We start from the raw sequence: 26,175 nt of genomic DNA on the forward strand, positions 1-26,175 counted from the left end.
AGAAATAGAGGAACCAACAGAGAGTCACAGCCACACAAAAAAATTTCGGTGCAAATACATAAGAACTTCTAACTATTCATTTGAAGCCACCTAGGTCATCCCTCATGTATTTCAAAAAATCTAAGCCGTGATCCATTAAAGGAGCGGATCAACGTCTAAACGAAAAACCTTGAGATGCTTTTCTTGAAATTCTTGTGCATAACAATTGGGTAAGATATTGAGATTTGACCTGGGTCCTAAGGTCAAAAGTAGCTGTTTTTCGATTTAGCCGTTGGAGTCTCTGCTCAAACTATTTAACATGCTAAGCTGGATCTGTTTCTTCAACTTGTCCTGACGATGAACCACACTCGTTGGTTCGAAACGCATCGACAAAGGTCTTTCTATATGTGATTTACGCCGAAGCTCTTCTTATAACTGTTATGGATCACAGAAGTCTCAATTCAACAATTGAGATTCTTTTCAAGAAATTCTCTTCACATCCATGTCATCTATCCATGTCAAGGGCAAAATTGGAATGTTCAGGCTTCAATTTGAATATGGATCTAAGTGGAATCTATGATAGTTAGTAAATAGTACTTTACGTAATCTTGGTGCACTTTAAGTAATCTTGGCGCAGGCCTTTTCTGGTCCTCTGCTTTTGGTGGTCACGCATTCAATATAATTGACGGTATTCATTTCTTTACCTTCAATAACGACCTCATCTATTTCCAGGCCATCCCTAGTGTATCTCAAAAAAGTTGTGATCCGTTAAAGGAGCGATAAACGTCTATAACGCCCTGCAAAGCACCCTGTATATTGTGTGTTGTAGTTTGTGTGCCCTCTGTGCTATTTCTCGTGTTAGAGTTGTTTGTTAAAGGCATATATTATATTGTGCGTTAATTTTTGTGCACTCTGTATATTATGTGTCATATGTGTGATATGTTTTTTCTATTGTGTTTTCTGTTGAATTTATGGGAGGAAAGAAGACGAGATTAGGGTGCATTATTATGAAAGTGACGATGAAGTTCACCTCACTGTGCTTCTCCAATATTGTTCACCTCACCAATCGTCTAGACTAGGGATCGAACTTACCATGTACGGGGCAATGGCAATGGCCAAAATTCCTTTAAATTTCTGTAGGATCAGGGTATAAGTCCGTAAAATTTGCATACATCTTTGTTCACTCGATATATTGCAATATATAATTTAATTTTCAAATTCTTTTCCTGATTTTGAAAGACATCTTTCTTTCTCTGGTTTTACTTCAAACTTGGGCGATTTCTGTGATTTATCCTTAAACTAAATAACTGAAGGCTTAATGAAATATTTCATTTATTTTTTATGTTCTTTGACTTAATTTTAAATTAAGTAATAGATGCTTAAAGAAATCATTCTCTCTATTTATGTGTTCCTTGTTAATTAATTAACCAATGCTTAAAGAAATCACACTCTCTAATTTTATTACAGATTATTCCCACCGTTTGCAATTTACCTGTAAATCAAATGACTAAAGGTTTAATAAATTATGTTTCTTTGGATTTACTACAAACTATTGGGCCTTGCGTGATTTATTTGTATTTATTTAATTAAGTAAAGGTTCAAAGAAATCTGCAAACTCTTGGAGAGAGTTTTGTGATTTGTCCATAAATTAAAATTTAACTTGCTCATGGCTTGAATGATCTTAATCATGTAGGTTTATTGCAAGATTTTGGTTCATTTGCACATTTTCAATGTGATTTATCTGCACAAGACATACATACGATAATCTTAAAAGGATCTTTATCTTGGAATTTATAGCAAATATCTTGAGTCTTAGCTGCAATTTTCACCCTGATTTGCTCTCACCTTAAGAAAACTTTGCTTGCTGCATTGCTTAGGTGTTCTGTTGGAGTTTCACGTCAAGAGAATGCTGAATTCGGTGGGAAATCATCCTGTCAAAAGCATAGTGCTTCTTCCATTTTAATGTGAGATATATGAGGCTATTTCATTTTATTAAAGGAAATATTGCTTTCATTTTAATGTGAAGATGTGTAAGCTTATTTCATTCTGTTGAAGAAATATTGCACTCTTAAGATCTCTCCATTTCTTTATCTCCTACCACAAGAGCTCTATCTCTCTTCAGTTATTTATGTGTTAAAAGGCACCCTGTGTTGTAACTTGTGTGCGTTGTGTGTTCTTTCTCGTGACAGAGTTGTGTGTTAAAAGGCGCCCTGTATATTGTGTGTTAATTTGTATACGCCCTGTGCTCTATATATTGTGTGGGGTCTGTGTGTGGAATGTTTTTTCATTTGTGTGTATGTCTGGAGATCTGTTTTCTTTTGTATCTATGATAAGTGAGAAAAGAAACTATATCAGGGTGCGTTATTATGAAAGTGACGACGAAGCTGTCGTTGTGCTTTTCAAAGATTTTTCACCTGTACGTACTAAGGAGTTTGAGTTTAGTGATTTGTCCGTAAATTAGATCATTTAGATTTACTGCAAAATATTGGTTCATTTGCACATTTTCAATGTGATTTACCTGCGAAGGATATATTGTCATCTTAAAAGGATTTTTATCTTGGATTGTTACATGTTTTCCATATAATTTATTCTTAAAATTATCTAAATGAAAATTAAAAGAAACCTTTACTATTTAAATTGTGATTTATTTGTAAATCCCTGATCTAAACCTCAATGAAACCTTTGATATCCATAAGCAAGTGCTTTCTCTGAATTTTCGCCGTGATTGGATCTCACCTTAAGAAAACTTTGCTCGCTGCATTGACGCTAAATTGTTAAGAGAATGACTAATTCGGCGGGAAATTAGTGTCGTACACTTAATCTACTTTCAAGGTAAACCTATTTTAGTGTGTAAAAGAAATATAGGTTTCATCTTTATATGTAAAACTATTTCATTCTATCAAAAGAATAATCCTCAGAATCTAGAATGTTGTAAGTTATTGTTTGTGAGTGAAATTATTTATAACTGGTTTCTACGTTAAATTTTTTATAACTTATTATATTTCTTAATGAGCATGAAACATTTTAGGGTTCTTAGTTTTGAAGTTTTCAAACTCTTGCCGTGTTCTCTCCCCACAAACATAGACGCTTTCTATGATTAACTTAAATAACTGAAGGCTTCAAAACTTTCCTCTTTTGTTTCTAAAGTAATCATTCTCTCCGGTTTTGCTGCAAACTATTGGCAGGTTCTACATTTTACATGTAAATTTCTTAGCCAGAGCCTCTAAAATTTTCTTTAGCTTGTCTTAGTGCAAACTATTGCCTCATTGTGTGAGTTATCTGTATTTTATTAAATAACTAAAAAATCGAGGAAATCTCATCACTCTTCTTTTGTTTCACTGCAAAGAATCTTGTGATTTATTGGTAAATTAACTCGATTAAAGCTTTAAAAAAACTTGACTATATAGATTTATTCCAAAATATTGGTTAATATGTTCATTTTTCTATATGATTTACCCATAAAGAACATAATCTAACCTTAAAAAGGATAGTTATTCTTGACAAATTAGCGTTTTATTTGCAAATTTTCTATATAATTTATAGGTAAACTACCTAAATAAAAAGAAATATTTTTTTATTTGGGATTTACACAGCAGGGGTCGCAACTTGCACAGACAGATGAAACTGCACCTGTACAGGTAGTAGACTCATCATAATAGCTAGCACTAGGCAGATAGGGTGAACCATCGCAGGAGAAGGACTTCGCTCAGGAGATAGAGTGAGCACTTGAATAGATGGATACAGATATGGAGAAACAGAAGTTAGAGCAATACATCGACCTCATGCCTCATCACCAAGAGGTTGACCCACAAACTTTACCGCGACCAAAAGAGGAGCAAGTCCCAAGCGAACAAGGAGATGTTGAGATCCTTAGAGATCAGCCTGAAGGAGAGATGCACAACATCTCGTTCAACAAGTCTCAACATAGAGTTGTGAAATCTCGTAGAGTTTCGACTCTGGATGATAATACATCTCCTACGCAGTTTAAGGAACGAGTGATCGTGTCTAATGTGCACAAACATCTAGCAACATTGGTCGATGATACCATAACATATGCTGAAGCCACTAGCTCGAGTGTTCGCTTCCTAATAGCTAAGAATGAGTGAATGGCTAAGGAGCTATAGACGGCCAAGCGAGGAGAATTGGTTACAGCATCCGCCCGAGCAGAATTGAAGAAGGCAATATTGGATGAAGTATTGTCCCTTGACACAGTCATGCAGGCGTTGTATTCCAAGTTTGGTACCGTGCATAAGGCAGTCGTCCATCTCAACGGTTGGCAACAACGATGTGCTAGAAGAGCATGTATCCTGTCGAATGTGCATGCTTTTGTTGATTACATGCAAAAATGGACAATGAGATACAAGGGAGCCCTATTACACTTGCCAAAGATGATGAAGCCCAGAGAGGTTGAGCTGAAGGCACGCATCCGAAGTCAGATCCGAAACTATGAAGATCTCCCACAGCTCATCACTAGTCTACAGGCTTCCCATGCACGTGTATTCAAGAGTATGGATGTTGTTGTGCGCGCACATGCGATCCCATCTATTGGGACACTCGCCTAGGAGAAGACAAATGCACATGTCCAACTAGAGCTTGACTCATACTTTGACGAGTTGATGTGCATAGCCACCAACGCAGACTTGTCAATCAGTGGAGACACCATGCACAAGTATGTTGTTGGTCCGATCGCACTCAAGAAAATGATGCACATGCTATTAGACGAGTTGGACGAAGAAGCCCGAGAAGTGTACCCAAATGTTATGGAGGTAAGAGTTCGTTTCCAGAAAGATGTCACCTTAGAGTACACGGACACCATCGCGAACTACCGAGCTTGGCATCAGCTTGCTACTGTCAACCAATGTGAGGATGTCGAAGAGTTGGTCTTCCAACAGTTGTCCAAGTCATAATGATGTCTTGCATGCCTTGCCCAAGCCATTTTGTCTCACATGGGTACATGTGCATTGTAATGTAACATCTTGTTAAGTGTAAGTTCAAGTGTCGATAGTTAGATGTAACAGTCATAGAGTAGATGAAGAGTCATGAAGGTAGTTGAACTATCACAAAGGGGAATGTCAAGGGCTACCCCACCCTTTGCTATATATATTCCCTCATAACTCATTGTAGACGCTTTTTGGTCAACCAAGCTACCGATAGGACTATCTTAGAGAGAGCTTCGACAGTATTGTAACAAGCCTTAGCTTCTCCACTGTGCAGAGCTAGTATATCTCTTTGGAGGAGTAGGCGACAGTGACTATAACGTTTCATTGTCGGAACTAGTGGTTGGACATGGATGTATTGTATGACTAGAACTTACACTTCTTAATATAACAGAGGTAGCATGTTTCATGCATATTTCATATAGTATTTCAGTTATTTTGTTTACTCTAAATGATATATGTATTTGTTTGCTTACGCATGCATGTGTAGCTATTTTCTATATATGTATGTATGAAGCTTTCCGAAATGTGTTGTTGTTTTAACCATCACTTTGGATTGCTAGCTTACTTACCTTTCATGTTGTGATGCATCATTGCTCGTATGCTCCCTTCTTAACTGCATGCTTTCACAGGTTTCCAAGGAGCGCACTCACCTCACCCTCCGTGTGTTAGAACTGCTCATGCACCTTTCTTGACTTACTGCACATCTCACACCCTTGCTACCAACATGGACATCTTACTTGCCTCTGTGTGAAACCGCGGTCAAGGCGATACTGTACGACCCACTGTTGGGACTCCTACACCAAACGGTCTCAGGTTAATTAGAAATTCTTACCGTGGAGATCCCGTGACATGTTGGCGGGTCCAGCACCGTCAACAGAATTGTAGTAAAACTAGTAACACCATTTTTCTTCAACAAACCAAGGTTTTCATAGTTCAAGTGTCCAAATATAGCATGCCATGAAAGACTTGATGGAAATGTACCTTCATCACAGCGAGAAATGTATGAAAAGTATTGTGCACAAGCAAAGGTACCTTGCATCTTTAGAAGTATTTCTTCTTCTATCCCCATCATGACAAGTGAGTGATCTGATGTTTTTTTGACCTCAACATTTCCATCAAATATATGAATGGAGTATCCTTGGTGGTGGATGTGGATCTAAGACAACAAGTTTCTCCTTAGCTCTAAGAGGTATAGAACATCATTTAGAAGAAATTTTGGAAGACCGAGAAGTTTGAGCCCAATGGTGCCAAGCCCTAATTGCTTGAGTTTTGACTTGTCTACAAAATATAATGCTCCAAAATTATCAGTGAACTCTTCAAAAAAATCTCTCCTAAAGGTCATGTGGCAAGTTGCTCCTGAATCAAGCAACCAATCATCTTTCCATGAAGCAAGTGAAGCATTAAACAAGTCTTCATTTACTCCATTGTTACAATGTGCCACAACATAATGAGCAGATTCAGGTGCTTTACATTTCCCTTTGTCATTGGTTTTACCTTTCCCTTCATTTATTTCTTACTCAATTTTGTCCCAAGGAAACTTACATGTGGATGCATCATGTCAATCTTTGTTTCAACATATGCAATCAAGATCAGACGTTTCTCCTTGAAACTGTTTTCCCCCCCTGCCTCTAATGTTCCTTCTTCCTTTTCCTATATGGCCACCTCTTCCTCTGGAAGAATCTTGTGCATGATTATTCTTCTTTTGTGCAAGGCATACAACTTCTTCATTACATTGAGGAGTTGTCTTCTTCCCAAAATCCTTCTCTCTTTCAGCAAATTTCTTCTCAAGCGAGTCAAAGGTGAGCTCCTTAAGTTGGCCACTTGCTTGCAAAGGTTCAAGATAATGTGAATAAGTGGGATATAGTGCCTTGACATAAGCTATGAGAGGGATATCTATCTCAACACCAGTGGCCTTTTTATCATGCATAATTGATATTACTTATGGTCCTAAGGCAAGAGGGTCATCATTTTTCAATTCAAGACTGAACAACTTAATCATCAATTGATCAACTTCAAGTTCAGAGTGTGAGCCATACAATCCCTTCAACTTCTTTAAGGATTCAAAAGCATTTGACACTACAACAAAACCCTGTGATTAGCATCCCTTTTTGCTTCCTTTTTTGGGTCTAGAGACCATTTTTGGTGCTATTTGTGTCCATTTATCAAATATGGTGCAAAACTTGATGCAAATTTTTCACTAAGTTTTGCACCAAGTCTTACATCAAGTTTAGCACCAGGTATTGTAATAGGTTTTGCATAAGATTTTACATCAATTTTTACGCCACGTTTTATGCCAAGTTTTGTGCCATCCTTTGCACCATGTTTTGCATCAAGTTTGGCACCTAATTTTGTTTCACCATCTTTTGCATCCTCTATTGCATACACTTTTTGCAGCTACACTTGCATCAACTTTTGCATCATCTCTTGCATCCTCTTTTGCATCATTTTTAAAATCATTTTTTGCATCCATTTTTACATTTTTTTGCATCCCCTTTGTGTCAAGTTTTGCATCGAGATTTGTGTCTAGTTTTTGCATCTAATTTTGCATCTACTTTTGTTGCATTGAATTTTACATCTTGTTTTGCATCCATATTTACATCCTCTTTTTCATCTGTTATTGTGTCCACTATTGCATCCATTTTTCTTGTGCCATAATTTGAACCTAGTTTGACACCTCCCTTTGCACCCTTTTTTGTTTTTAAATTTGCATCCTCATATAAATCTAGGTTTTCATAGACTTTTACATCTATTTTTAATCCCTTTTTATATCCACTTTTGCGTCAAGATTTGCATAAGGTTTTGTGTCTCATATTGCATCTACTTTTGCATAGAATTTTGTTGCATCAACTTTTGCATCATATTTTACATCCATTGTTGCACCCATGTTTACGCCCACTTTTACATCCCTTTTTGCATCCTATTTTTCATCTTCATTTGCTTCTTTTTTTGCATCTATCATTACATCCACTTTTGTTGTGACACAATTTGTGCCATGTTTTGTACTTACTATTGTACCCATGTTTTCTTCCAATTTTGCATCCATCTTCACATCCTCTTTTGCATAAAATATTGCATCTATTTTTGCATCCACTTTTGTGTGGGTTTTGCATCTCATTTTGTATCTTTTTTTGCATGTACTTCCATTGCATCCATATTTTGCATCCAATTTTGTTTCTCATGTTGCACCCGTGTTTGCATCCACTTTTACATCCCTTATAGCATCTTGTCTTGCATCTAAGTTTGCATCTTTTTTCTTCTTTTTTTTGTCTATTATTAAATCCACTTTTTTTGTGCTATGATTTGTGCCATATCTTATGCCTATCATTGCAACCCATATTTTCTTCCACTATTGCATCCACATTTGCATCCTCTTTTGTGTCCAAGTTTGCATCAAATATTATTTATATTTTTTGCATCCCATTTCGAATCTACTTTTACATCCACTTTTGATTCGTCCAATTTTGCAACTAATTTTGTGTTCACTATTGCAGCCATGTTTGGCCCATGTTTACATCCCTTTTTTCATCCAATTTTTCCTCCTTTTTGCATTCAAGTTTATGTCTTTTTTTTTTTTACATTCATTGTAGTATCTACATTTGTTTCACCACAATTCATGCTAAGTTTTATGCCTACTATTGTACCCATGTTTTCTTCCACTTTTTCATCCATGTTTGAATCCTATTTTGTGTTCAAGTTTGCATCAACTATTGCATCTACTTTTTCATCCAATTTTGTGTCAATTTTTCTATCTTGTTCTGCATCTACTAATGTTGTGTCCACTCTTCATCAAAATTTACGTCTATTTTTACCCCCATTTTTTTGCTCACTTTTGCATCCCTTTTCCAACACACATCATATTTTTTGCATTGATGATATTTCTTACATTGAAAATTATGAACAACTGATGACAATGTCAATAATAATAACGATGATGGTAATGAAGATGATGACGATGACATGAATTGTGACTGTTATGATAATGACAATGATGATAAAGACGATGTGAGTTACAATGATAATGATGATGATGATGCTAATGACCATGGCCATTCTTACCAATTTTTAAATGTTGTCATGGTCAAAATCATAAAAATTATCCTTGGCGTCATCTTCCAAGTCATCATCATCTTATCATCATTATCATTATTTTCATCTTAGTCATCATCAAGAACAATAATGACATGAATGATGATTATGATGTTCATGATGAAGATGACAACAATTATGATAAAAAATATATTAGTTATGATGATGGGGATGATGACAATTATAATGTCGATGATAATGGTAGTAATGATGATGATAATCGATCATCTCTAAAAAATAAAGTTGTTATCTTTCTTGCATATATCATGTGTCTTAACAACCCTTTTCGAGCACTCGTAACATTTTTTAGGTTGATGATATTTCTTATGATGCCTATAATTATGAACAATTGATGACAATATCCATAATCATGATGATGATGATGATGATGAAGACATGAATGGTGATTATGATGATAATGAAATGATGACATTGATGGTGGTGATGATGGTGATAATGAAGATGATGACCCCCCCTCTAAACTAGGGAGGTACTCATAATGAGACAAAAAAGTACTCTCAAGTTGAAATATTCATATAAGAAGGGATCTGGATTGATAAGCATCAATGATGATTTACATCATCATAGCCAACATTGTCAAAATAGTAAGGCCTTGACTAACAAGTTTATCTCTCCATTAGATCATAGCACAATGTTGGGAGGTGTAAATTTTGACACCATTACCTCTCTAGGCACTCACCCCACTAGGATGTTCACCAGGTATGTCCTCACATGATCATTTCCTAATCCACTATCATAATATTTGACACCAGGAAATGTCAATCCTCATGACTATTCTTATCTTGGATTAATGTACTTGACTTATGGCGATTAGTCCTAGTCAAAGTCCAAATTCTCAAAGAATATTGGTCCCAGATGTTTATCCAATCCACCATTCTCCCTACTAGTGTCTTTACTAGGCTTACGATTGTTAGTCCTGGCCATAGTACATGACACATGGATAATATGGTGTCTACCCTCACTCCCTCTCAACCAAAGAGGAGACATCCAAGAGCATAAGATTTTCTCAAGAATACCCATCATTTTCATAGAGAATAACATCATTAATTTGTTTTCATCACATGACGCCTTTATGATTAAGCATTCATAGATTTGTGGCAAAATATTTCCCCTTTTGTCATTTGTGATGAAATAAAATCAAAAAGTGAAAGCCAAAATCATTAAAGATACACTATATTGATTTATCTAAGTCTAAACTCTAAGGTTGGAGTGAAAATTGATGTAAATCTTATATCTATGAGTTGTGCCAAACTTATGAAAACCTTATTCCCTAAGTCCTATATCTAAGATGAAAAAGAAATAAAAATAAGGGCCAATGAATAGTAACTCATGTATTCCCTCCCTCTTTGGAAAATATATGAATATATACACTCCTAGTCACACTTGATCACATGTTTGTGATGGTTAAATCATGAATTCCTCTTTTCTCCTTGCATTTTCACTTCATCATTTAAGCACCTAATTGAGGATCTAGGGAATGTTTGTTGCCTATGGCTTTCATGTCTACTCTTGGTTTACTTATGTCACACTATTGTCAATCTATGTGACGGAGTGAAATACATATGTTTGTGGAGTTATTAGAGCGGTGTATTAAGTTAGTCACCACACACACATGTATTACATCTCATTTATCCACATGTGTGGGTTGGAGACTCATTGCACAACTTTAATGGAGACTACTTTATGGCTTTAATGGTATAGCTTAGAAAATATCTTGTCAAATATTGTGATTCATCCTTTCTTTTCCTAGAGACACTTGATAATATTGAAGTCACTCCCAATAATCGATGGAGATGGAGAGTATAAATTACTTGTGCTAGAAATAGAATTGAGAAATAGAGGTTTTCCATTTGCGATATTGGAGTCATAGACATTGGATACATGGTAGTAGTCCTCGATGTCAATTAACTAAAATTGTATTTTTATAATGTGAAAAGAGGTAAACATATTGGTAACCTTGATGTCTTGATCATTTCAAATAATAACCATTCCACCCAAGTATCTCTAAGCATCAATCGCTACTACTTGGAAATTCCTCCTCCATTTTCTAATTATATGAGGTAGAACCTCACTTAATATTTTTTCTTCTTATATCAACATTATTGATGGGTGCTTTGCGTACCATTTTTCATTTAGGAGTCTTTGTTTTCCTTTACTATTGAGGCCCCTCATGTTCCATGAGACTATTCTCATCGAGAATTTACATAGAAAGGAAGTATAATGTGACTTAAAAAAACATGTCTCAAGATTTAAGTGCTTGGACAATTCCACTTCATGACTCATATATTTCCTTAACCTAGGACCGAATGGTGAACTTGATGGCCTTAAGGGAAATTGACCAATGAAAATCTAAAAAAGAGGTGACTTTTGACTTTATCACATACAATTTAATATACTAAAAAAAATATCCATAACAATTTCATCAATCAATGAATCATTAAAAAAAATATCCAAAACAATTTCATCAAGCAATGAATCATTGCATTATAAAATACAATCTATAAACATTTTGGGAACGTTTTGCTAAAACATGCTCAAAAACCAACATATTTAATATTAATATTTAACAATAATATGGACAATAACACATTTTGATAAATTAAATAACATATTATCAAGCCTAAAAAATGTCACTAACAGAAAACTATAAAGCATGCAACTAATGGAAGTGACCACTCAAGGCCACCATAAGACAATTAATCTATTAAGACCAAGATTAATGGGGACAAAGATCTACAAAGGACAAAGGCAAACCTATTTTAACTTTATTGTTTTATTAGCCTGGTTCAAGATGAACATTTCAAGATATCATGAAGAACATAATTAGTTTTATTGCATTAAGAAAACCCAAGCACATTCTATAACTTAGCAAGGAAGAGATGTATAACACCCATCTCAGCGACACAACACATGGCATTGAGTTACTTTTTTATATATAATTTAAACTCCTATCATAAAATCACAAATTTAGCATGAATGAATGTTTAAAATCCATTTTTATAAAAACAAAATATAATTTTTCTTATAGAAAAAATATACCGAAAGCTAAATATATTTTTTTAGAAAATAAAAAACACTGTTGTTCACTTTCGGAAACTCATATGGTGGAATGTGATCTCTTTATCCTCATCTTTAGCTTTTTCCTAAAAAATAAAAGCATACAAAAGCGGGAAAGATCCATAAAGCATCGAGAAGATATTTCCTAAGCACAAAAGCATCTAAAAAGCGGAAAAGGCCATTTTAATATGAGGAAACATTATTCACCCAAAAGATTTTTCCCAAATTGAACTAATGAGGAATTTGGGAAATCTTCATAGCCTTCACTTTCCTATATATTGGAGGCTTGGCCATTGAAAAAATGATGGGAATTCTTGTATTGTCACGCTACTGAGATCTATCTTGAGAGGGAGAGTTTTGGAGCTACGAGTTGGGGGAGGTGCTGTTGCAACTACATCTGATTGTTGTAACTTTCCTCCAACTCCTTTATTCATATAGATCAGTTGTTCTTCCTTCCATATGTTTCTATTCATTCTTTACTTATTGTATTTAACTAATGGATGTATCGAATTTTGGTTTGTACTTATTTATTCAATAATATTTATATGTTTCTGATAGTTTCGATTATCAAGCTATTATGCTGCGAAGGTTGCTTTATTCTCTCTCTTATGTGTAGGACCAAGCTTTGGAGCTAGCTAGGAGTGCTTCCTAGCTATACTGAAAACTCCAAGAAGACCTACATGTGAGGACTCACAAGAATTCATTCTATTTTTCTTAATCTATACTCTACATCTTGATCTACTAAGAATCCTAAGCCTTAGAACAGTCTTTCTCTTAATTGGTTTGTCCTAGGTTTTTGGGATAGACTGAGAGGGTTTTATTTTCATCTAACCATGCATTATATCCTACAGCAAAATGATATTTAGAAACTTTAATATATTTCACTATGTAAATGAACTTAGTAAAATGAACCCATAGAGGGGGTTATAAATGGAAATAAAAGTAAAACTCTAAACAAGAAGCCAAAAGTGGATTTAACCATGGATGCAAAATTGGGTGTAGAATTGGATGTTAAACTAGCCATCAAAACAATATGCAAACAATGACACAAAAATGGTTTTTAAGTAAAATTAAAAAATGGTGCACCACTAGACACAAAGAAGGGAACAAAATAGGGCATATGAAAGGATACCGAATTGGGTAGAAACAAGGATGCAAAAATGGACACCAAAATGAGGATTCAAAGAATGGTGTAAAATTAGGATGAAAAAAGGATGTAAGAAAAGACACAAAATAAGATGCAAAATGGGACTAAAAAAGGTTAAAACCAAGGATGTCAAAAATGAAGCATAACTAGATGAAAATTCAAACTAAAATCTAGGTGAAAGATGAGATGCAAATGTGGACACAAAATGTGGCAGAAAAAAGGATGCAAATTTGGACATAAAAAATGGTGCAAAATTGGACACAAAAGAAGAAAAATTGGTGCAAAAATGGGCATAAAAATGGCTCAAATTTGGATGCAAATTGAGATGCAACATTGGATGTAAAATGAGGTGCAACAAATCATTCAAAACTTGGTGCAAAAACAAATGCAAAAGTAGATGAAAAAATGGCTTAAAATTGAACGTAACAATAGACACAAAATAGGATGCAAAGGTCGATGTAACATATGGTTCAACATAGGATGCAAATTTAGATGCTCAAAAGGATGCAAAATTGGATGCAAGAAATAGTGTTAAAAATGATGCTAAATTGGATGCAAAAAATGATGCAAAAAATGGTGCAAAAATGCATGAAAAATTTGGCACTAAATGAGATTCAACATATGGTGCAAAATTGGATGGAAAAAATGGTGTAAAAAAAGGCAGAAAAACTGGCACAAAAATAGATGTAAAAATAAGTACAAAATTAGAAGCAAAAATGGCATAAGGCCAGATGCAAAAATTGGCACAAACTGGATGTAAAAAAAGGCACTAAATCATATGCCAAAGATGGTGTAAAAATCGATGCAAATTATGACACAAAACTAGAAGTAAAGAATGCCACAAAAAAGGAAGCAAAAGATGATGCAAAAATATGCAAAAAATGGCACAAACCTAGAAGCAAAACCTGTTGTAAAACCAAATGAGAATCTTGGTGCAAAATATGATGCAAAAAATGATCAAAAACTTGGCATAAAAAAGATGCAAATTTTGGTGCAAAAAAGGATGCTTTAAAAATTGTACAATAGAGCCAGATTTAGCGCCAGGCTGCTCATCCCAATTGAGAAAAAAATGCACTAAAATCTAGTGCTAAATTTGGCGCAAATTGCATGTTTTGTTGTAGTGTGAAAATGTCGAAATATGTCGACTCACCTATTCCTTTACAGATGTTGCAATCAAGGCATAGGCCTTGATATTCTTGTTTTCCCAAATGGCAAGCTCCTTATCTGAAGTGGGCATTTCAGGTGCATTGTCTCCTTCTCCTACACAAACCCCTTTCCATAAATCATTGAAAATGAGGGTGTGTTTTATCTTCCGAAACCATTCAAGACATTTATCTTTGCCATTGTGAACTACTCCCACTATAGATATGAGTGAATGCATCAGATAAAAAAAATTAAAAAATTAAAAATAAAAAATCTTCACAACTTTATTTGGTGTCTTTCACTCTTTATTATGAAAATAATCAATACTTTAATTATATGACTTATATGATGGTCCCTTCCCTACCATATAACCATTCAATACCATATATCCATTAAAAAGAAAAGCTCAACAATAAATGTATCACACCACAACCTCTTTCTTTTTTAATTCCATTATTTACCACTCGATAGAAAGATCTTAACGCAAAGCCAAATAGGCATTCAAATTGACTCACATATATTCATATATATATATATATATATATATATATCAACAACTTAGTAAACATGTAAGGAGTCAACATACCATTCAGAACCGACCTGTGCGTTAACCATTTTAACCGACCTAAGGCTTTCCACGCAGACATAATCATAGCGACCCAATCACTCCACATAGAGGCTTTCAAAAAAATTCACATACAAAAGAAAATCCAGTCGCACCACTTGCTGGAGTGAGTCTATGATGCAGTTCGGTTGGGAAAATTCGTTTTGTGCTTTGTGAACACAAGTGTATCAGTTGAGTAGTGGGTTTACTAGTTCAAGAAATGAAGCACTCTGCCTTTTTACTAGACCAGAACGAGGTAAAAAGTGGATCTACAAGCGTACCTAAAGTTGCTAGCATCGTTGGTCATATGGAAAGGGAAAGGGCATAACAAATGTAGAAGAGACCGTAAAGCACAACAATTTGTGTAGTGGATATTTGACAAGGGATTGGATTGAATTGTAACAGTAGGCGAGACAACAAGTGTTGACAAAACAGGGTGTTGTGTTGCAGGGAAGAGATGGGATCCGATGAGGATGAGCTACATCAAGGCCTCAAAATTCAACCCAAATTCCAACATCATGGTCACCACATACAACATGTGCCTGCTAAAAACTTTCATGACATTGTTGCTCGCACCAAATCTCATTGCAAGATCGGCCTCCTAACTACTCTTCTCTGAGAGGATGAGGCCATCAATGATCTGGAGAGATTTTTTTGAGTTGCAGAGGTGTTAGTTATGAAAAAATATGCAAAACAGAGGCAAGAGGGATTTACAAGGGCATAAAGGAAGCCAAAAAGGGGTTGGCTATCACACTATGTTAGGCCAGGAGGTAACTCCTCAAAGCGAATTGTGTCTTTGCATTAGGATGGATCATATATATATATACATGGAGAGAGAGACTCTTGGGTTTCATCTCCCATTGTCTCTTCATCTTCTAATTCTCCTTATTTTCTATTTACAACATTTACATGGATTTACCTAATCCCAAAGATTATTTGTCAACAATTAACAAAAATGTAAAAAGGAATAAAATAAGAAAGAGTTAAATTAAGATAAATATTAAATTAATTAAAACTTAAAATAAAGAAATAAAATTTGGCATGTTGACACATGGAATGTGTGCATGCATATCCCTTTCCATATCTTGGTCTATTTAATAAACGATGAGGAGTATGAGATTCATCCATTCCTTCATCCATTATCTTAGGAGAAAAGTGTTGTGAGACAAAGGATTCCCTGACAGTAGTACATTGATTAAGGGCTCGGGGGTGGCTAGTTGTAGAAAGATTATGTGCATCTGAGCCTATGGTTGGGTGGGGAGTCGTCCCCAAAACTTTGTTGCAGTTATCAGGATTCAAATAGCATTCAACTCTAGAATCACAAGTAAGGAATATCATCGCTACAAGTAAGTTGTCTCTGCTCATATTTTTCGAAATTCTATGCTTATTAGTTGAATAGTTGTGTGTTGGTTATAAATCGCATTAAGTGATCGAATTAATTGTATATTTAAATTGTGGGTTGTTACATTTGGTACCAGAGCATAGGTTTCAACTCTATTGGACCTTTGGATTTTTATATCTTGTTTACTAATAATTATAAATGATATTTCTTTTTATTTTACGTATACATGTTTGGAACTCATAATTATTTTGTAAATAAAATACTCATTAAATATATATAAACCCTAGAATACATGTCTAAATTTTGTTATAAAATCTTTATGTGGACAGAATCATACCTTTAATGATGGTATATGAGCCCTATTATTAGAATGGTAAAAAACACATTAATGAAAGGACAAATAATACATTTATCTAATATTTTAGAGAAAGCTACTATTAAGGATTTTTCATGGAGGGGGGAGGAATGGTTTTGCGGTGTAAAATCTCGTGTTTTCGATCACTGCAAGAATTAGGGCACGGTTAGTTTATACCACAATTTGGCTAACAATGATTTCATATGTGGCATAGCTCAACAAGAGGTAGCGTTAGTGTCGTTAGCGGTATAGACTCCTGAGATGAGTGTGCTGGAAGTGAGTAGAGTTGACTGCAGGGGTGGTGTCGACGACGAAGTAGCTGGAGTTTCGAGGCGGATATTCACAACATGGATATTGATGCAGTATATTACTCAGAGGAATCATATTAGGGATATCTGATCTGGTCAATTCCTTCACCTCAACACTCCAAGTTGGTTTCTCATATCACAACTGAAACACCAGAGACAAATGATTTGCTTTCCTTCTCAGATACCATGGGCATATCTCCATTTTTCCCTAATTTAGGATCAGGGGCGGTGGAAAGTTCAAATATCGAAACAATAGGGTTTTCAAGATATCTAACTGAAGGTAGAGAATGGCTTCTTTCTCGGGGTCCTAATATCTGTACAGTTGGAATATCGCTCGAGGCACTGAACTTTGCGGAAGGATGTTTTGCTCAATTGAGCATCAGAGGGGTACCAATTGTTGAGGGTTTCACCACACCTGAAATACTCATAAACTTAGGCCCCCTATAATCCATTGGAGAAAGGAATATAGGGTTTCCCCTGCAGGAGGAAACCCTATATTCCTTTCTAGATACAAGGGAGGGTTTAGTGGAAAACCTCATTCTGCAATACAAAGGTTAGGCGCACAAGCAAAAATTAGATTATGAAGGGGTACCCTTTCGATGTCATCACTGCCACAAATTGGGCACATTTATAGGGAATGTCCATTGGTACAAAAACATCAAGGAAATTGGGCTTCTGGTGGCTCAACTGTTTTGAAGGGTATGGGTAATAATATGGAAAAGGGAAGGAGGAATGAATGCAGATGAACTCTTCCTAAAGGCAGTAGAATCCTCCAAAAAGACTGTGGAAAAAAATCTTCCTGTCAACCAGGATGGTTCTCCTCCTCAAGTACTCGACAAGGCTTCAAGGTCATCGCTTATGGTGACAAGTACTTTTTCTACTCGTTCCCTTATTATTGGTCAAAACATTGCTTCTATTTTTCAAATATCTATTTTTTTCATGATTCTATGATGGAAAGGGTTTCCAAAACACATGTGGGGTTATTCACTGTCCGATTGAACCAGTAACAGTCTGTTGTCCACTCCTCAGTCCATCCATATATATTTCTAATGGTTCTTCATTTGACTCCTGTAGAATCCTTAGGTACAACTTGAGATCTAGATCAAGACACCTGTCACAGGGGAATACCCAGTTGGGTACAAAGAAGGGCCTTGGGTAGATATCTCCCTCCAAAATACCTAAAATTCATCGTGGTAGGCAATATCATATATCCAAAGCCATTCACTAGGCAATCAAGATATAGTTGTTGGTCACTAACTTTCCTTAGATGGGGTCCTTAGAGCTCGATAAGCCCCGACTCATGTTCCAAAATGAAGTGTATCTCTTTCAATTGTGAGGTTTGGATAGTCATCCTAAAAACCTAGCCTTGAAGCAATTGTTTATGGCGAACATGCTTGATGTGATTTTACTACAAGAGATGTTAGGTGCTAGTATGGAGATCGAAAATGAGCTTAGGGGTATGATTAGTAACTGGGAATTTTTTTCCATATATGCTAGAGGGAGATCAAGGGGAATTGCCATATAGATAAATTGTAGAACCATGAAGGTGTTGAATACATGGGGAAGTGAAGGAATATTAGGTGCATAAATATTTTCAAAAGAATTCGGATCGGAGATCAGGTTGGTTAATGTTTATGGTTCATGTGTGGAGAGGGTGGGTTTCTGGAATAGATTGATGAAAAATCCTTCATGCAAGTGAATAATCTGGTCATTGGTGGGGATTTAAATTTCTCAATGGGACAATCGGAAATCTGGGGGACTCACGCACAACAAGATCACCTGTCTGATTATTTTTCCTACATGATCGAATCCAATCATCTGGTCCATATTTGTTTGACTAGACTCATGCCTACATGGAGAAATCGTAGGACAAGATATCAATCCATTGCTAAAAGGATCAATCAATTTTTCCTTTTATCGAAGATACATTATTGGAAAACATTCCTCTTTTCAGGAAATGTGTAGGGATTGGAGGAGTATCTGATCATTTCCCTATATATTTAGAATTGGCAGGGCAACTTCGGAAGCCAAAATCCCCATTCAAATTCAACAAATCATGGTTGAAGGAGGATTAATTTAAATAGATGGTTAGGGATACATGGTGACATGTTGATATTAATGAATGAGGGTCTACAGCAAGATGTTTTGAAGAAAATATGAATACTATCAAAAAAAAAATGGACTAGGTGAAGAGCAAGAGGAAGTGAGATGAGGAAGAACTTAATAGTATTGTAGAAGAAATCAGGTAAAGGGAGCAGCCTGGAGGGGGGGATACGACAGTATTGACACTAAACTATAGCTCATACAACTAGAATTAAAAAATAATAATCTGCTTAAGAACAGGGAAGAGACTTGTAGACTGAGAAGTTGGGCTATCTGGTTACAAGCAGGGGATGACAATACAAAGTTTTTCCGACAATATGCAAAAGGAAGAAAGGCTATCAACACTATATGGGAATTGTCAGATGCACACGCTGAAAAGGCCTCTTCTTTCAGCAAACTGACAAGAGTCAGGGTGCGATATTTTCATTCCATATTTTAGGCTAATCAGGAAGTATCTCTTCCTGAAATTATCCAGACTGCCTCCCTATTTTCTTGATATGTTGATGATGATTTAAATGTCGAATTAATGGCCCCAGTAACAACTGGTGAACTGGAATCAATTTTACACTTGTTCAAGAAATAAAAGAGTATGGGGCCAGATGGATGGTCAATTGAATTCTTTCTGGGATTTTATGATTTAGTTGGAAATGACATTTTGAAGGTAGCGGAAGAGTGTAGAACGTGGGGTAAAATATATGATGCTTTCAATGCCACATTCGTTGCTCCTATTCTGAAAGTAGATAAACCCTAGTCCTATGACAATTATCGGCTTATTTCCTTATGCAACTGCATTTAAAAGATTATTGCAAATAGGATGAAACCGATTTTGGCCAAACATATATCAAATGAACAGTTTTCATTCTTGAATGATCGTCAGATACATGAAGCCGTAGGAGTCGCACAGGAAGAGATGCAAAACTTAAAGATGAATAAACTGAAGGGTATGATTCTCAAGATAGATTTGGAAAAAGAGCATGATAAAGCCAGTTGGCTTTATATCAAGATGTTACTCACACACTTGGGATTTCAAATAAATTTTATAAACTGGATTATGTTTTGCATCATTTCAGTTTCTTTTGCAATGTTAATTAATGGAGCTACAACTGATTTTTTTCATGCAGAAATAGGGTTAAGGCGGGGATGTCCCTTATCACCATTATTGTTTTTACTTGGTATGGAGGGTCCCAATAGAATTATAATGGATGCAAAAGCAAGATGAGTCTTCAAAGGTGCACTTATCATCAGGAATATATCATTATCACATCTACTATTTGTATGTGATGTTCTAATATTTCTTGACGGATCTAGGAGTGATGTTGTAAAATTGAAACAAATTATTCATCTATTTAGGAAGGCAACGGGCATGGAAATAAGCCCACACAAGTCAACTATTACAGCGGTTGGATGTTCTAGAGATGAAATATCATACATCAGGGAGATATTTCAATTTCGCATGGTCGATATGTAAGAGGGCATAAAGTACTTGGGATTTAGGTTTAAAACCAATGATTACAGGAAGACGGATTGGATGTGGATGATTGTGAAGATAGGAAAAATATTAAACTTATGGTGCCACAGATGGTTATCTCGGGCAGGAAGATTGGTTCTTATAAAATCTGTATTGGAAGCAATTATTGTCTTTTGGATGGTTCTTACCTGGATTTCGAAAGGCATTCTACACATAATTCGTAAGAAATGTTGTGAATATCTATGGCGTGGGGAAAAAGAATGCAGGATCTTTGCATGGATCAGATGGGAATGCATTGCATTACTAAAAAAATGGGGCAGATGGGGTATCAAGGACTTGTTCACTTTCTCAAGGGCATTGGTTGCAAAGGTTGGTTGGAGGTTGATAACGATAATCAACCTTTGGATAGAGATCATCATAAGGAAGTACATTTATCATCTGTCAATTATTGATTGGATTTGTCTGCAAGGCAAATTCAAAAAAAATGTATCAGCCATATGGAAAGTTGCGCTAACATCTTTTAACATAATTGAACTAGGATTGGCATGGAGAATTGGATCAAGGGAACAGGCCCTGATTGGAGTTTATTCTTGGTCTGGCAGCAAATATAGGTACACTCTCCCTCTCGATCTCATAAATTTTCTAAGCGGGCAAGGAATAAAAATGATCAATCAGATATCAGGCCCAAATGCCACTTCAATATGGGGTCGGGGATGGATGACTACACAAAGAATTAATATACCTAAACAATGGCAACAAACTTTGCAGGAATTCACAAATGCATTGTCCAGAGCACATGTTAGGATAACAGACAAGGAGGATGAATTGGTATGGATCCATTCGAAAAGGGGTATATACAATCCCAAAGAAGGATATTTGGTTGCATATGAGTATAAAAAACGTGAAGAAACTTGTTGGTGGTGGAATAGTATTTGGAAGCTGAAAAGTCCTCCAAAAACTATATTATTATTATGGTGTATCCTAACAAACAAAATCTCTACAGCTGAAATTTTAAAGAAAAGAGCCTTACAGAGACCTACATGGTGTTCATTGTGTCAATGTGTTGAATAAATGGTAGAGCGCCTTTTCATTACATGTTTGACAACAAATAGGATTTGGAACCTAGCATATCAATATTTAGGCATCTGATATAGATGGAAAGGAGGCTCGGTAAATGAAGCATGGCAGGAATGGTATCAAGAGCCCAAATCCAAAAATCTATGGAACCTTCCAAGTCTAATTTGTTGGGATATGTGGATAGGGAAGAATAAGAAGATATCCAAAGATCAATTGTTTAATCCAGAAAAGTTGGGAACTTGTCTACTTTCCATATACGAGCTCATCCCAGAAGATCCACTCACTGGTACAAATCATACGATCACAACTAAAATGATTGATAACTCAAAGCCTTGGGCATATTTCAATGGATCTGCAAATGAGAATAGTAGCGGAGGGGGAGCTATCATGTTCCTATATGAAAATCATTTCTTCAAAATGAGTTTTGGTTATGGGCATGGTACAAATAATTTTGTTGAACTTTTCAGTTTGAAGTTGCTACTTTTATTTGCATTAGAGAAGGGGTGTGGAAAATTACAGGTATTTGGAGACTAAAAAATTGTTATAGACTGGTTCAATTGGACAATGCAATGTCACAAACACACTTAGAAATCTATTGGAAGATATCCTCATGATAAAATAACAATTTGATGGCATTTAATGTTTGCATATTTATAGAGAAAGAAACACCATTTCTGATCAGCTATCTAAAGAAGGTGCGCAACAAGTTTCAGGCACATGGATGATCCACAAGCATAATGGGACGAATTACTTTTAGTACTATAGTCATCCTTTATTTATTTATTTTGGCTTACAAATAGGCTGATGGGATATAGGACAATTTGAGACAGGAAACTCTTGATGACAACTCGCAGTTACATGAGATACTATTCATGACACTTATTTATGTCTCTTTTTGGATATTATGTACATATTATCTAGTTTCTGATACGGTTGTATAAACAGTGACGTAGGTATAGACATCAGTAAATGAATCTGTTATGTGGTCGATATTATTATCTGATAGATAGTTTTTGCAATCCAACAAGGATAACAACATCTAAAGAATTATTTTTTCAAGATATGCTAGATAGCACCTACTACATGTAATTTTCATTTTTATTTAATGGAAATTACGATTTTTCCTTTGAAAAAAAAGAAGAAGAAAGAAAGAAAAAAAAAAAAAATGATTTTGCATAGTTTAATTTAAATACTTCACTCAAATATTAATAATTCATTTTTTGTATAAGTACAAAGATAACCCAAAAAAAAAAACGAATTTGAAATGATCTCTTTTATTATTATATTCTGGTTATAACCAAATTAAAGCATTGAAAATAAGCATCAGATCTAATCACTTTGAGAATATTGGTGTTGAGCGCTCAGTTTTAACTAAAATTTAACTACTAGATAAAGCAATCCACTAATTGGAATGTGGTTTAATAATCTAAGAATGAACTACAAAGAGTGTCGTGTATAACAAAAGTATCAAAGTTGGATCGAAGGTTGCGGATGGTGAAATTTGAGGCAATCGGTTAACCACTCAAAAGGGAATTATAACCACTCTGAAAAATATATTAAACCATCATAGGGTTTTGCAACCATGGGATAAGATCAAGTGGAGAATGTGTGTTCATAAATAATTCTACGCTGTTAATCCAAATTGCAGTGTGATTCCAGAGCAGCAGAGATAGGTTTATGAAAAGCAAAAGTCTCGAGCAAAAAAAGTTGCACATCATTATCAAAAAGTATTGTAGGTACCAACATGCTCTCCGTGCCATTAAAAAAAAAAACCTGAATGTAAAAATCATACTCTATTAAACACTCTAATGATACTTATTCCCTGACAAAGGCTACAAAACTTGTTCAAAAAGTCGAAAAGAAAAAAAGAAAAAAATTGTTAATTGTAAGGTGTCGATCCTATGCTCTTAAGCGTTGAAGCCATATAATGTGATTAGTGTGGATAGATGTATTATAAATTACATCTTTTATTTTAACTTTCAAGAAAAATCAATTAATCTAAAATATTATATTTTAAATAATGATAAATAATAATAATAATTGTGACAAAAGAAAAGTAATGTTTAAAAGAAATAGCATATATTTTATTTTGGAAAGAATGCATGCATGTTTTGACATATGTCATTACAAAGTTTTATTTCACGACATCACAACTATTCTGGTTTTTACTTTGTAAATTTGAGTTTTATGAGACCTTTTATTATTCCCTCAGCAGCAGGGTAATAACGTATTCAAAAATTATTGATGTTGACATTAATTTTAAATTTACTAACAATTAAATGATTTTATCTAATGTTTACTTTTGAAAGGAAAAAAAAAAATTAAATCTTTTTTTTCTACATTTGATTGGTTAAAGTCTTATTTTGTAATGATAATATGTACTTTGACAAATTGATGGTAATGCACAAAAAAATCTTAATTGATTACAAAAATTTGACATACTTCTTCCAAGTAATTAAAACCCATGGTACTTATTGCAGGAGAAAATTAATTTTTTTTATTTACTGACAACATCACGATTTCATTCGATAAAGTTGATGTACTTCGATAACTCCCGACAGCTCTGGTGTAACGGCTCACTCCGTTTTGGTGTGGCCGTACACGAGGCTGATGCCACGTCCTCCTGAAAGAAAATAAATAATATATTTCCTACAGTCTTCAATGCATAGCACTCATGGCACCACATATCAAATTACATAATGTTTAAAAGATTACTCATCGTATAATGGAATCACAACCATTGCAACATCAACGCATATAATAAAATCCAAGCTCATAAAAATCCCAAAGCACATGCAAATTCTTGATTTTATTAGTAGGAAATTTTAATCAATAGAATGGCTTTAACGCATAATGGGACATCGATCAATATACATGCCATATACCACACAACCATACATATGTTGCAGGAGTGAACACACCAGAAGTTTGGACCATTCAATGCTTCAACAACATTCTAGAGAGTTAGACAAAAAAAAAATCGCTTTAGTCACCCCTCTGAAAAATACTACTAATTTGGCGGTTGCTTCCATGCTAACTTATCCTCTCTTTATTTAATGCTTTCCAACTTCCACAATATCTTACCGCTAAAGTAACTTCGTGGCTATTTATATTCCAAATCTCGATATTGTGTGTAATTTGGCTGAATATTCCAATCCCATACCACGTCTTTCCACAAATTTCAAGTGTTTGTTGTTTTTATTGTCTTTACTATGAGAGGTAATTTAATTTAATTATCCACTTTAATTGGTACCTGGAATTTTGACAATGATATTATGTAATAACATATTTAAAAAATATTGATGTTGACATTAATTTTAAATTTCCCAAAAATCAAATGATCTTATATAATGTTTACCTTTGAAAAAAAAATATTATTATTATTATTTTTAAGTCTATTTTTTTTACACTCTGATTGGTTGACAAATTAATGGCAGTATACAGAAAATCTTAATATAACTATTCTTCGATTGTGCATGTGGTTGTGATGACGTTTAAAATAAAATTAAAAAACGAACCATTGCCTTTTCCAAAGATTGCAATGAGGGTTGGCGTTTTGCATAAACAAGATATAAAATATTAGATTAGACACAAAGATAATCATTGATTTACAACTTGTCGTGTGTAACTTGTATGAAAACTTTGCAGTTGCAATTTAGTAATGGAGCATTAAAGGGAGTCCTCAAAAATAGTACAATATAAATAATATATAAGCGATAGCGAGAGGAGTTCTCCGAAAGTGGCAGGAGTTACGTCTTTGCATGTACCATGTAAAATATTTTTTTAATATAAAAGAAAGATTTTTTTAAAATTTGATGGTACATTGTAATAAAAGGTTTGTACAAATTATTATAATTAGATTACAGATGTCATTTTTATATTTTTTTTCAAATTAATGTTTTATATGTTATTTTTTATTTCTGATAAATAGAAATTAAACTCCATAAAATTTGTCTTTTTAATATTCTAGATCAATCACAAATTAAAGTTTTTGAATTTCAAATATTTTATAAATAATTTTAATTTTGGAAAAAAATATTTTAATATGATAATTTTTTAAGAAGTTTAATAAACTTTATAAATTGTTTCAAAAATTTAAGATGAGAGTTCAAAGGTTTTTTACTATAAACTGATTTTAATATAACTAGCCTAAAAGTAGGTATAATAATGCAATTTTTATTTTCCATGGACTTGTACTTTAAATTCCATTAAAAGTAGGTATAATAATGCAACTTTTGTTTTCCATGGATTTGTACTTTAACTTCCATTTATTGTTGTGGTACACAAACAAGAAGGATAATAATGGAAGAATGTGTAAAATTAATGTGAAGTAAAATTAAATTATATTATATTTTTATTGTATTCACTCGCTATTGGGAATAATTTATATTAGCAAGAAATAAAATATTATATATGGCTATGTTATTGTCAAGTAAAGTGAAAGAATTAATGGTTGAAGTGATCTAGCTTTTTAATAAATATCAAATAGCTTAAATCTAGTTTTTTTTTTTTTTCCCCTAGGAAAAAGTCGTAATTTTATTCATA

At 34.4% G+C, this 26,175-nt stretch overlaps 1 protein-coding gene across 1 annotated transcript in view; it reads left to right on the forward strand.

The window, feature by feature from the left end:
- The window catches only part of LOC149171364 (uncharacterized), a 46,903-nt gene that overhangs the window by 20,645 nt on the left and 83 nt on the right, over positions 1-26,175 (forward strand). The window lies entirely within an intron of this gene.

This window comes from Pinus tabuliformis, chromosome 4_2, assembly GCF_031772625.1.
Source record: "Pinus tabuliformis cultivar Carrire ecotype Pingquan chromosome 4_2, CPIR1, whole genome shotgun sequence".
In the NCBI taxonomy this organism is placed as follows: Eukaryota; Viridiplantae; Streptophyta; class Pinopsida; order Pinales; family Pinaceae; genus Pinus; species Pinus tabuliformis.